We start from the raw sequence: 13,068 nt of genomic DNA, 5'->3' as shown, positions 1-13,068 counted from the left end.
TCCCCTAGGTAAAGCACGGAGGTGGCATCTGTGGTCTCCGCTCCCCGCCCTGTGGTCAGCAGGTCGTTTCTAGCAGCCCAGCAAACATGCTTCCACTCCAGAGACCATTACTCCTTTACCCCTATTCTCTCTGCTAGAAAAACCGCTTTCTTTAGACTCAGGATTGTTTCCTTCCTCTCCAGTTTAAAAAAAAAAAAAAAAAATTTTCCACAATGCACTCATTTCCTTTCCAGGAACCATAAATCAGCACGTTGTCATCTTGCTATGAACGATTCTAAGAAACCATCTGCTAGGAGCCTGTCTCCAAGTTTGAAGGCTGCACCGAGCCGCCCGACTCACCTTCTGAGCCCAGAGCGAGCGGATCCCGAGGCAGGCAGCGCTCAGGTGCGCGGGCCGTGTCCTTGCGCGCGCGCTCTCCCGCCGCCCCAGCTCGCGGTCTCTCTGGATCGCTCGCCTCCCGCCGCCCCTGGCCGTCCCTCTGGGCTGCTCTCCCGCCGCACGCAGCCTCGCGCGACTGTCCCCGAGCGGGCGTTCCCTGCCTCGCCCTCCCCCCGCGTCCTCCGCCGCAGCGCCCCCCGGGCCGCGAGGGGGCAGCACACCGCCCTGGTGGCGCGCGTGTCGCCCTCGCTCTCCCCCGCCCCGGGCGCGCCACCCGCGCGGGCTGCGGACGTGACCGGTGCCGTGGGCTGGAGGACTGCCCCGTGGAGGAGCGAGGAGCCGGATCTCCCCCATTCCAGATCCCAGCTCGGAGGTGGATGGAAGTCACAGGGAGGAAGAACTGGGCCCCGCCGTAATAAACTTCCTAACAGGTGGCGTCTTATAACCGAAACAGGCTACTTGGGAGGCTGTGTCGCCGGGTGTAAGCAAGCGTCAAGTAGCGGAAGTTCTCCACTGCCAATTTATAAGAAGTGCCAAGACTCTCTATTAAAATGCAGATTCCGCGCTGCAGGTCTGGGCTTGGGCCCAGAGTCTCCCGCGGGGGCTCCGTGGACCGACTGGGAGGGTTCGTGTTGTCACTTGCCCTTAAAGGCTTCCTCCAGCCCGGGCCGGCACCTGTGCTTTCTGTTGACTTATTGTAAAAGGCGCATCTACAGGGAGGGACTAGGGTGAGGCAGGAGAGGAGACGGTTAACAGCAATATGAGGAGCTGCTCCTTTTCAAGTCCACCCTGCACTTGAACATGGCGGGGAGGGGAGCTCCTTCAAATTTGCACCGTAGGCCGCTTTCCCAGCCCTGAATCAGTGCGGACCACACGCCACTCCACGTGCTGGGTGGCACAGGGGAGCAGGGAAGGAGGGGACCTGTCGGAGCAAAGGATGTGTAGCCACGTAACGACGTTTCTGTCATGGATAGACAGCGCGGACGAAGGCGGTCCCATGAGATTATAATGAATCCGAGAATTTCCTCACGGCGGTGAAGCTGGTATAAACCAACGAACTGCGCCGCCGGTCATGAAATCGTCTAACAGCACATCGCACTTGATAATGACAGTAAATGACTATGCTACTGACTTCTGTATGATATTTACTATATACTATACTTTGTACCATTATTTTAGAGTGCACACCTTCTCTCTGTATATATATTTTATATAATATAAATTTATTAATATTGATATACATATTAATTATTTGTATAAATTAATATGTAAATATAATACATATCTATATTATATATTATATAATAGATAATATTGACATGTATTATACATTATATATTAATATATATTATATATCATATGTAGTACACACAGTATATGATATATAATTAATTATATAGTATAATTATAATATATGATCTATAATTACATACATATGATAATATAATATATAATATAAATATATATTATATGTAGTACATGACATAATATATTATATATTATATTTAATATTGGTATGTTATATATCATAGTATATTATGTATTACCTATCATATGTTATATAATATTTAATATATATCATGCATTATTTACAATATAATATATATTTTTTAAGTTAACTGTAAAACAGCCTCAGACAGGTCCTTCAGGAGGTACCAGTAGAAACCATTGTTATCACAGGACATGACAACTCCATGTATATTTTTGCTCCTGAAGATCTTCCAGTGGGACATGATATGGAGGCGGAAGACAGTAATATTGATGATCCTGACCCTGTGCAGGCCTAGACTAATGTGTGTTTGTTTCTTAGTTTTTAGCAAAAAAAGTTTAAAAAGTAAAAAATTAAAAACAGGAAAAGCATATACAATAAGAACATAAAGAAAAAATATTTCTATACAGCCATACAATATTTGTGTTTAAAGCTAAGTGTTACTACAAAAGAGTCAAAATTTTTTTTAAATTATCAGTGGGGAAAAGATTCCCTATTTTAACAAATGGTGCTGGGTGAACTGGCTGGCAACCTGTAGAAGACTGAAACTGGACCCACACCTTTCACCATTAACTAAGATAGATTCTCACTGGATTTAAACTTAAGACATGAAGCTATAAAAATACTAGAAGAAAGTATAGGGAAAACTCTTGAAGAAATCGGTCTGGATGAATATTTTATGAGGAGGACCCCCCGGGCAATTGAAGCAGCTTCAAAAATACACTACTGGGACCTGATCAAACCAAAAAGTTTCTGCACAGCCAAGAATACAGTAAGTAAATCAAGCAGACAGCCCTAAAATGGGAGAAGCTATTTGCAGGTTATGTCTCCGACAAAGGTTTAATAACCAGAATCCACAGAGAACTCAAATGTATTAGCAAGAAAAGAACAAGTGATCCCATCGCAGGCTGGGCAAGGGACTTGAAGAGAAACTTCTCTGAAGAAGACAGGCACACGGCCTACAGACATATGAAAAAATGCTCATTATCCTTAATCATCAGAGAAATGTGAATCAAAACTACTTTGAGATATCATCTAACTCCAGTAAAATTAGCCAATATCACAAAATCCCCAAACCAGAGATCTTGGCATGGATGTGGAGAAAAGGGAACACCTCTACACTGCTGGTGGGAATGCAAATTAATGCGTTCCTTTTGGAAAGATGTTTGGAGAACAGTTAGAGATCCAAAAAATCGACCTGCCATTCAATCCTATAATTCCTCTACTAGGTATATACCCAGAAGACCAAAAATCACATTATAACAGAATATTTATTGTGGCCCAATTCATAATTGCTAAATCATGGAAAAAGCCCAAGTACCCATTGATCCACAAATGGATTAATAAATTGTGGTATATGTACACCATGGAATATTATGCAGCCTTAAAGAAAGATGGAGACTTTACCTCTTTCATGTTTACATGGATGGAGCTGGAACATATTCTTCTTAGTAAAGTATCTCAAGAATGGAAGAAAAAGTATCCAATGTACTCAGCCCTACTATGAAACTAATTTATGGCTTCCATATGAAAGCTATAACCCAGTTATAACCTAAGAATATGGGGAAGAGGAAAAAGAAGGGGAGGGGGGCAGATGGGCGGAGGGAGGGTGATTGGTGGGATCACACCTGCGGTGCATCTTACAAGGGTACATGTGAAACTTACTAAATGTAGAATATAAATGTTTTAACACAATAACTAAGAAAATACCAGGAAGGCTATGTTAACCAGTGTGATGAAAATGTGTCAAGTGGTATATATTTAAAAAATAATAATAAATAAATAAATAAATTTTTTAAATTAAAAAGCTTATAAAGTGAAAAAGTTATACTAAGCTAAAGTTAATTTATCCCTGAAGAAAGAAAAATATTTATTTTATAAATGTAGTGTAGCCTCAGTGCAGTGTTTATAAAATCTAGAACAGTGCTCAGTAATGCCCCAGGCCTCCATGTACACTCTCCACTCACTCGCTTACCCAGAGCAACTTCCAGTCCTGCAAGCTCCATTCGTGGTAAAGGTGTACCATTTTAAAAATCCTTTATGCCGTATTTTTACCGTACCTTTTCTATGTTTAGATACACAAATACTTCCCATGTGTTAAAGTTGCTGGCGGGATTCAGTACAGTCACGCGCTGTATAGGTGTGTGGCCTAGGAGCAGCAGGCTGTGCCATCCAGCCCAGGTGTGTAGCAGGTTACCCCATCTAAGCTGAAGTACATTCTGTGATGTTCACACAAGCGTGCAGCCCCATCCTTCAGTGATGCATGACTGTATGTGAATCTTCAAAATTCAGCCACATCTCACGCTGAGCAAGTTGAAGTAGAGTGGTTATGAGCACCATGGCCGGGGTCTTAAGGATCCCCAGCTGCAATGGTGCCCTCAGGGAACTCATGGAGACAAACAGCTTGGCCTGGACAGCTGGCTTGTTTCAGCCCAGGAGTCAAAACAGAAACATTTCAGGAGATAGGGCAGTCTTTCTGGGAGGTGTCGGGGTAACCCAGAGAATAGCAGCGGGCAGTGGAAGCAGGTGCTGTCTCTAGAGATGATGAGCAGAAAACCATTGTCCAAACTGCTCCCCAAAGCAAGGTAGGTGTCAGTGATATCCTCATTTCACAGATGAATAGCATGAGGTACAGAGAGACAGAGGTCACACAGGTACAAACTGTGTAATGAATTTAAATTCAGATACTGTGATACAGAGTCCAAACTCTGGCCCAATACCCCATCACCGTACGAATAAAAGGCACCTCGAGGGAAACGATAGTATAATTGAGTGAAAGTTGAATTCAAAGTATACTCTTTATTATGCATGTTGTTAGTTGAGGTGGCCCTGCTGGTAAAAGTGAGTTCATTCATTCATTGAACAAATACTGCTTGCTTACTCCAAGACAAACAGTGTGCATAAAAGGATTATTTCATAAAATCCAAAGTATCCCATAAACAATTTTAATTCAAATGAGTAATGAGTTAATGAGTATGTGTCTGAGTTTAATCATAAAGGAGTCTGTGAGTTACCAAAAGTATGCCTAATTTTTGACAGAACTGTAGAAATGGAGAGGTACTAAAGTTGTTCAAAAGCTGTGTGCCCTGTAAGGAGCAAGTGGAAAGCCAATGGACACTGACCAGTGGTCACTCCCTCTCTCTTCCCGAGGATTGTGCAAAAGGTTGTTTTTATGTTTGTCTTTTCTTGTGCATTATTCCCAAATAAATCAGCTCTGTGTAACCATTCTCATTCTTTTCATGTTTTCCTTGGAGAGTTTTCAATTCCGTTTGAGTCACTTTTTCAACATTTACCATCAACTGCCTCTGATGGCTTCCTAATTTGGCAGAAAAGCTTCCCTTACTTGAATGTCTACCTGAGTTAAAAAGCATTTCAGTAGAAGCTTTCATTTGCTTTTTACTTTTGTCAGCATTATAATTTTTCTGAAGATAATGTAAGAGAAACAGGATATTTGAATCTTAAACTAGTTCATGATGCAGAAGAATAATAAACAACAGTCAACTCCCTGGCCCATGCTACAACACATGAATATGAGGTCATCATGCTACGTGAAAAAAGCCAGCCACAAAAGGCAGATACTGCATGATTGCGTTCATGTCAAGTACATAGACTAGTCACCTTCCATGGAGATGGTGAAGAGTAGAATGGTGGTTGCCAGGGGGTGGGGGGAGGAGAGAATGAAGAATTATTGTTTATTAAGTATGGAGTTTTTGTTTTGCAAGGCAAATAAGAGATTGCACAACAATTTGAATATACTTAACACTACTGCAAGTACACTTAAAAATGTTAAGATGGCAAGTTTTATGTCATGTGTATTTTACTACAATTTTGTGAACAAACTCCTGGATCTGGGCGGTTGGGGGGGGAGTCAAGCCCTCACATACTAAGGGTCCTGAGGAACAAGCATTTGTCCTAGGTGCTCCGGGAAAAGCCCACTCTCTTCTTGAGCACCAAGTTCAGCTTCCCAGAGGCCCAGTGCGAGGTGAGGCCACGCCTGGGCCCTGGATCCGCCTCCGGCCCTGGATGGGCCTCGCCCCGGATCCGATCCCGCCCCCGGCTCCGCCTCTATCCCCGCCCCCAGCTCCGCCTCCGCTCCCAGCTCCGCCTCCGCCCCGGCTCCGCCTCCGCCTCCAGCTCCGCCTCCGTCCACCGCCCCCACCCCCAGCTCCGCCTCCGCCTCCGTCCGCCCCCGGCTCCGCCTCCGTCCGCCCCCCCGGCTCCGCCTCCGTCCACCGCCCCCAGCTCCGCCTGCGCCCCGGCTCGGCATTTGTCCCCAGCCCCAGGCTCTGGCCCCGCCCGGCTCTGCCTCCTCCCCAGCTCCTCCTCCGCGCCTCCCTGTCAGGTTTCCAGCGGCAGCCCGTTTACCTAGGACTGTTACACTACAGTGACGCCTTAGCGTGGCCTTGAGAAAGGAATGACGCCTGTCTTCTTGTCCCTGGAGATGGACAGCGCCACCTGCTGGGGGCTCTTTGCCTCCGTCCCCTGCCCCCCAATTCTGCTATCTGTCCCTAATCACTCACTCTTGTATTTTGTCCCCTTGCGATCCAGTGCTGCTGGGCTGCAGCCTTGGGAGCTGGCTCTCTCCCCACCCGGGGTCCTAACACTGAATACGCTGTAGAGGCTCTTCCTGATCTTTCTCAGATATTTATTTTTCCACATTACTTTTTTTAAAGGTGATTATTCACTGGAGGTTGGAAAGGAGACTGGTAATTTTGAGACTGCATTAAGTTTATAGATAAATTTGGGGAGAATTGGTATTCTATTCTTATTTTATTTATTGTTAGCAACTCTAAAATTTTAAGCGATTCTCTCATCTATAAGTAGTGATTTCTTCCTATTATTTTTACTCTTGTTTTATTTCCTTGTCTAATATGTTGGCTAATATATATGAAATTGTGCGTGCTATCCACATTGTCTTGTTTTAAATTTTAATGTTTTCCAGGATGATTTAAAAATATATAAAAACTGGACAAGAGCCTTGACCAATGAGAATGGGAGCACCAATCAGAACAGATACCAGATGTAGATGGCTGGTACAGTTAAATAAATGTGTAATTACAGATGAATGGTCCTGAGTGTTTTATCATCACACACGATGTTGTCTGCTGATTCGTAATAAATTTGAAATAATATTTTACCAAGAACTTTTTCTCAGAATATAGAGTCAAATATCTTTATAACTTGGTTTCAGCCTATCTTTCCAGCCTGATAATTTTCAACATGGTTCAATAAGCACCTGCCCATTCATAAATCCCTATGAAACTCTCTAGCTTTAAAAGGCCCAGTCATGTAAAACAAGGGCTTACGGATCTGATCCCTGCAGCTCCTATACCTTTCTCATGGGCAGCTCTCTGTCTGCAAATCCCTTCCCACTCAGAACCTGGAAACATATGCAGCTTTCAGGTCTCAGCCCAGACTTCCTTTCTAAAGTATTCCTCAACTATCTCCTGCTTTCTGAACACCTCCAGTCAAGAAAGAGCTGGTCCCTTTCTCCTTCGTGAACTCCCAGTGTATCTTGGACACACTTCCAGTTCAGTGTTTTTCACTCTCTTTTGTATTTTGCTGTTTCCATTTTTTCTTCATCTGTGGACTGTGAGCTTCTCTACCCTTGACAGTGAGCACAGGGTTTGATGCTTAATTAGCACTCAGTTAACATTTGTAGAACAGGGCTCCTTGCCTGTAGCTCAGCAGCTAGGGTGCCAGCCACATACACCGGAGCTGGCGGGTTCAAATCCAGCCCGGGCCTGCCAAACAACAATGACAACTACAACCAAAAAATAGCCAGGCGTTGTGACGGGCACCTGTAGTCCCAGCTACTTGGGAGGCTGAGGCAAGAGAATCACTTAAGCCCAAGAGTTTGAGGTTGCTGTGAACTATGACGCCTCTGCACTCTACCGAGAGTGACATAGTAAGACTCTGTCACAAAACAAAACAAAATATTTGTAGAACAGATGAATGGATGAAAAAATCAGTGAATCTCACTCTGAGCATGAAGATGTATCATGTAATATGGATATAATATTTTTAAAGTGTTAAATGGATGCATTTTGTTTGCTTTAGCTTCTGATGCCCATGGTAAAGAAGAGAGCAAGTGTCATTGTTCTGATTATCTATTGCTGGGTAACCACTCCAAACTGAAGGGTATAAACAATGATCACTTATTCTCTATCTCCATTCTAGCGGTTGGCAGGACTCAGCTGGGAGGTTTCACTTGAGTCGCTCATATGAATGCAGACAGACAGTGACTGGGGTTGCAGTCATCTGAAGGAATTCTCACCCCCATGTACAGTGGCAGCTGACGCTTGCTGTGTCTAGGACCTCAGCTAGGACGGTGAGCCAGAACTGCATGTGACCTTTTCATATGTCCTGGGGTTCTTTACAGCATGGAGGCTGGAATTTAAGAACAAGCATACTTGTGGCAGGCGCCTGGAGTCCCAGCTACTCGGGAGGCTGAGGCAGGAGAATCGCTTAAGCCCAGGAGTTGGAGGTTGCTGTGAGCTGTCTGAGGCGACGGCACTCTACCAAGGGCCATAAAGTGAGACTCTGTCTCTATATAAAAAAAAAAAAAAGAACAAGCGTACTAAGAGAGAACCAGAGAAAACTATCACCTTTTATCTAGCCTCAGAAACAGTGGTTTTCTGGTAAATGTTTATCCACCTGCTGTGTGTGTGAGCGTGTGTGTAATTTGTAGCATTTGACAGCTCCTACGATATAAATAATCCCCCTGTGGCTGTTTCAGGCTGTGAGCACAAAGTTGGGAGCAGATAAACACTCCGCTGGCTCCAGTACCCCCACTGCGTGGCAGTCACACCCCAGCATTTTTCCTGTGCTCTGTTGGCTGAAGCAACCAAAGGTCCATCTAGATTCAAGGGGAAGGGATGACTTTGCCTCTTGATGGGACATTGGCAAAGTCACAGTGTAAGAAAAGCACATGGTTGGGAGATATGAAGACTGTCTTTGGAAAATCCAACCTGCCACAAACACCAAGAACAGAAAGATCTAAAGGAATTCACAGAGGCAAGCGTGTAGTGGAGAATGTCCCTAGAAATACGCAAGATGAGGAAAAGTCCTTCCTTGCCTGAAAGAAGAAACAGGGGACAGCAAGGATGAAAACTTTTTCTAGGATGAAAAGTGTAATAAGAAGGAGCAAAAGAAAAAAAAAATCACACACACACACACATATGAGAGAAAATTTGCAAGTAGAGAACTTTCCCCCTGCTTCTTATTCAAAACTCCATTCATTCAGTCAATAACTATGTTTACGAAATGCCAGACACTGTTCTAAGTGCTGGGAATCAAACAAAATAGAAATCCCTGCTGTCTTAATGTGCAATGGCTTCCCTAACAAAGTACCACAGGTGGGGCAGCTTACACAACAGCCATTTATTTTCTCACAGTTCTGGAGGCTGGAAGTCCAGATCAAGGTGTCAACAGGATGGTTTTCTCCTGAAGGCTGTCTCTGTGTCTCCCAGATGGCCAGCTTCTCCCCTTGTCTTCACATGGTTCTCCCTCTGTGTGTGTCTGTATAAAGACACATGTTATTGGGCGGCGCCTATGGCTCAAGGAGTAGGGCGCCGGTCCCATATGCCGGAGGTGGTGGGTTCAAACCCAGCCCCGGCCAAAAACCAAAAAAAAAAAAAAAAAAAAAAGACACGTGTTATTTTAGACTAAGGCCCATCCTACTGAATTCATTTTCATTCCATTACCTCTTTACAGGCTGTATCTCAGATGCAATCCCATTCTGAGGTACTGGGGTTAGGGCTGTAGCATGTGAATTTTGGGAGGGATATAACTCATTCCATAGCATTCATATTGTTCCTGTACCCAAGTCACCTAGCTGAGGCAGAATGGAGATGGTAGAACGGCACACCCAGGCACTGACATTGGCCTTGAAGTGGGACGGACTCTCTGGAACAAGTCATACCTCTGAGCTGTCCATGGGATCGGGCCTCCAGCAGGGTCACAGCCTCACACAGCTTTCCACCTGCCCTTACTGTTTTCTTTCCCTCCCTGGTTCCCAAAACTTACCCCTCATCCCCAATAGGTTGCAGGTTCTGCTTCTAGGAAACCTTATGTATACAAGGCAGTCACACTGCACTGCATCCAAAGGTGAACAGTATGTGGCTGACCCACCCTTCATGGTGTTAAATGAACTGCTGGATACAGACCACAGCCTGATCCCTTGACCACACAATGATATATTTCACTTAGAGATAGAACAAATTCTATGTGGTGTTACTTTGAGACGATCGATATTGTTAAGTGCCCCATCAACCATTTATCTAGTGCTTTCAAAAAACAATGCATCAACTTGCCAGACCAGTTGTTAAATGCGAAATTGTGGTTTCTCTGTGACTCTATCAGTCCCTCTGAATATACCTGCCAGTGTCCTGTGAAACTTTCCCGCATTAACCGGGACTACCTGGCATTATGGGGCTACAGTTTTTAAAGGGCAGGCAGCATACGTTATTCTTTAATTATTTCCTTAATTTGCAAATTTTTCTTTAATTTTCAAAGAAGTTGACTTAACATCCTTAATTGTCACCTTAAGTGGTGACATACCATGCCATGGCAACAGAGTGAGACTCTGTCTCAAAAAAATAAAAAGAATCATTACTGTTTGACCTAGCTGGCAGTTCACTGAAAAGCTTCCTTCACAGAATTTGTCTTTCCTTGACCTGACTCAAAGCTTACACCAGTGAATAACCCCATTCTTAGGGCATTTGTAAAAAAAATAATAATAATAAAAATAAATCAGCAGTAATTGTTTCATATCATAACTGCCTTGTGAGGGGCATTACCAACTGGAGCTAATCAGAATCTGACCAACAACTTAAAAGGAAAAACAGGAGAATAAAGACTTTGAAAAGTTCTGATACGGGCAGTGCCTGTGGCTCAAGGAGTAGGGCGCCGGTCCCATATGCCGTAGGTGGTGGGTTCAAACCCAGCCCAGGCCAAAAAAAACACACACACACACACAAAAGAAAAGTTCTGATATATTCCTATGATGTGCATGTGGTTATACGCCTGCCCGAGAAATACCCAAGAGGGCCACAATCTCTGACCTCCAGGTGATCGTGAGGCTCTGCACAAGTAGGAAGGAAGGCTGAGGCAGAGTTGGAACCTGATCACCTGAGCCTGGAAGGCAGGCCCCAGGGCGCACCACCCACACTCGGGCATGTCAGTTCAAGAAGATCTCTGTCCAGTGATCAGCTGAGCACAATGGTGATAGATACTTTAGTACCACCCATGACAAAGACACAGCAGACTTCATAGAATGAGCGGAGGAAACTCACTAAACAAATAGCAACAGCAAGAAACTTGGCAAGCAGGAATCTCTTTTCCAGCTTTACTACACTATGTAAAATTATATTATTTTAAATGTCCAACTTCAACAAAAACTTGAGACATGCAAAGAAACAGGAAGGAACTGATCATACACAAAAGGGAGAGAAACAGTCAATAGTGTGGGATGAAGGAGAAAGTTCCCCTTTCCTCCCCAAAGTTCACTGAAAGATCAACTCACATTTAAGGCCGATTAATAAGAGAAAGAGGTTTATTTACCATGTGCGGGGGGAGGGGGGAAATCACAGGATTATTACTCAATATCCCATGGAACCCAGAAATTTATATGCCCTTATTTTGGGGGGGGGGAATGATGAGGAATATAGATGATTCTGTCTGGGGGCAATAAACAGTTACTAGGGAAAATGAATGCGTGGGGGCAGAGACTGACTTGGACAAGATTGTCTTTACAATTAAATTAATGTGAGAGACAGGTATTACATTTAAGATAACTTGGGTCAGATCTAGCTACATTCTTGATCTTCTTTCCTATAACGTATTTGAGATAACAGGGAAGGGAAGGGGGGAAGGGAGGGGAGGGAAGGGAAGTGAAGTCAATTGTTACTTTGATGGGTGTGGTCTGGTTTCTTGCCCATGGAGGGGAAGCCTCTTCCAATGCCTATTTGATCTCTAAGGGGCCTTTAATTCAAAATACTCTTTATGCTAAGGAGTCATATTTTGGGGTGAAACTTCCTGAGGTCCTTCAATAGAAACTGTAATTTTCGGAGTAATTCTCTTTTGGGTTAGAAGCTGTCCTGAGGAAGCGCTGAGATTGAACTTCCTAGACAAAGATTCCAAATCAGCTATTATAAATATGGTCAAAGGACTAAAAGGAATGCCTAAGGAACTAAGGGAGGGGTCCTCAGCAGCTAGGGCAGTGGTAGGAGCGGAAGCAGCCAGCAACCCATCTTCCTAAATGCTCTAGGTGACCCATGGCCTGCAGGCACCCAGCATGCACCCTATTTACAACTAACATGCCCAAGAGGTAAGGGTGGTAAAGAAAAAGCCCAAGAAATTGCACATTTGTCAATGAGGCCTACTCTTGCAAAAGTGAAAACAGAGGCAAAAAATGGCAGCAGATATCTTCAAACAAAAACGCAAACAAAAGGGGGAAAGGGAGCAAAGAGAAAATGGCAAAAGTGGCTAACCAAGTATAAAAAAAAAAATAAAAATCGGGCGGCGCCAGTGGCTCAGTCGGTAGGGCGCCGGTCCCACATGCTGAGGGTGGCGGGTTCAAACCCGGCCCCGGCCAAACTGCAACCAAAAAATAGCTGGGCGTTGTGGCAGGCGCCTGTGGTCCCAGCTGCTCGGGAGGCTGAGGCAGGAGAATCGCTTAAGCCCAGGAGTTGGAGGTTGCTGTGAGCTGTGTGAGGCCACGGCACTCTGCCGAGGGCCATAAAGTGAGACTCTGTCTCTACAAAAAAAATAAATAAATAAAAATCTCAGGACACTCCCACCCCCAACTTCTTATGGGAAAGGGAAAGGCCTCAGGCACCTGTGAAGAACTGGCCCCACAGATCATTCCTTAAGGAGATTCTTTTGGCTCGCCACCTGTGGCTCAAGTGGCTAGGGTGCCAGCCACATACACCTGAGCTGGTGGGTTCAAATCCAGCCCAGGCCCGCCAAAGAACAATGACAGCTGCAACCAAAAAATAGCCGGGCGCTGTGGTGGGCCCCTGTAGTCCTAGCTACTTGGGAGGCGGAGGCAGGAGAATCACTTGAGCCCAGGAGTTGGAGGTTGCTGTGAACTGTGATGCCACAGCACTCTACCCAGGGGGACAGCTTGAGGCTGTGTCTCAAAAAAAATAATAATAATAATAAGGAAATTCTTTGCTGGCCTCCATGAGCAAGTATAT

At 44.6% G+C, this 13,068-nt stretch overlaps 1 protein-coding gene across 1 annotated transcript in view; it reads left to right on the top strand.

Annotated features, from left to right (window-relative positions):
• The first annotated feature begins 697 nt into the window (after positions 1-697).
• Positions 698-13,068, top strand: part of CCDC70 (coiled-coil domain containing 70) — a 28,235-nt gene continuing 15,864 nt past the window's right edge. The window contains exon 1 of the mRNA XM_053564040.1: positions 698-1,489. The gene's annotated coding sequence lies outside the window, so the exon portion shown is untranslated. The remainder of the gene's footprint in view (positions 1,490-13,068) is intronic.

This window comes from Nycticebus coucang, chromosome 15 (genome assembly GCF_027406575.1).
Source record: "Nycticebus coucang isolate mNycCou1 chromosome 15, mNycCou1.pri, whole genome shotgun sequence".
NCBI classification, from domain to species: domain Eukaryota; kingdom Metazoa; phylum Chordata; class Mammalia; order Primates; family Lorisidae; genus Nycticebus; species Nycticebus coucang.
Note: the sequence above shows the minus strand (reverse complement) of the source record. Positions and strands in the feature narration are given on the sequence as shown.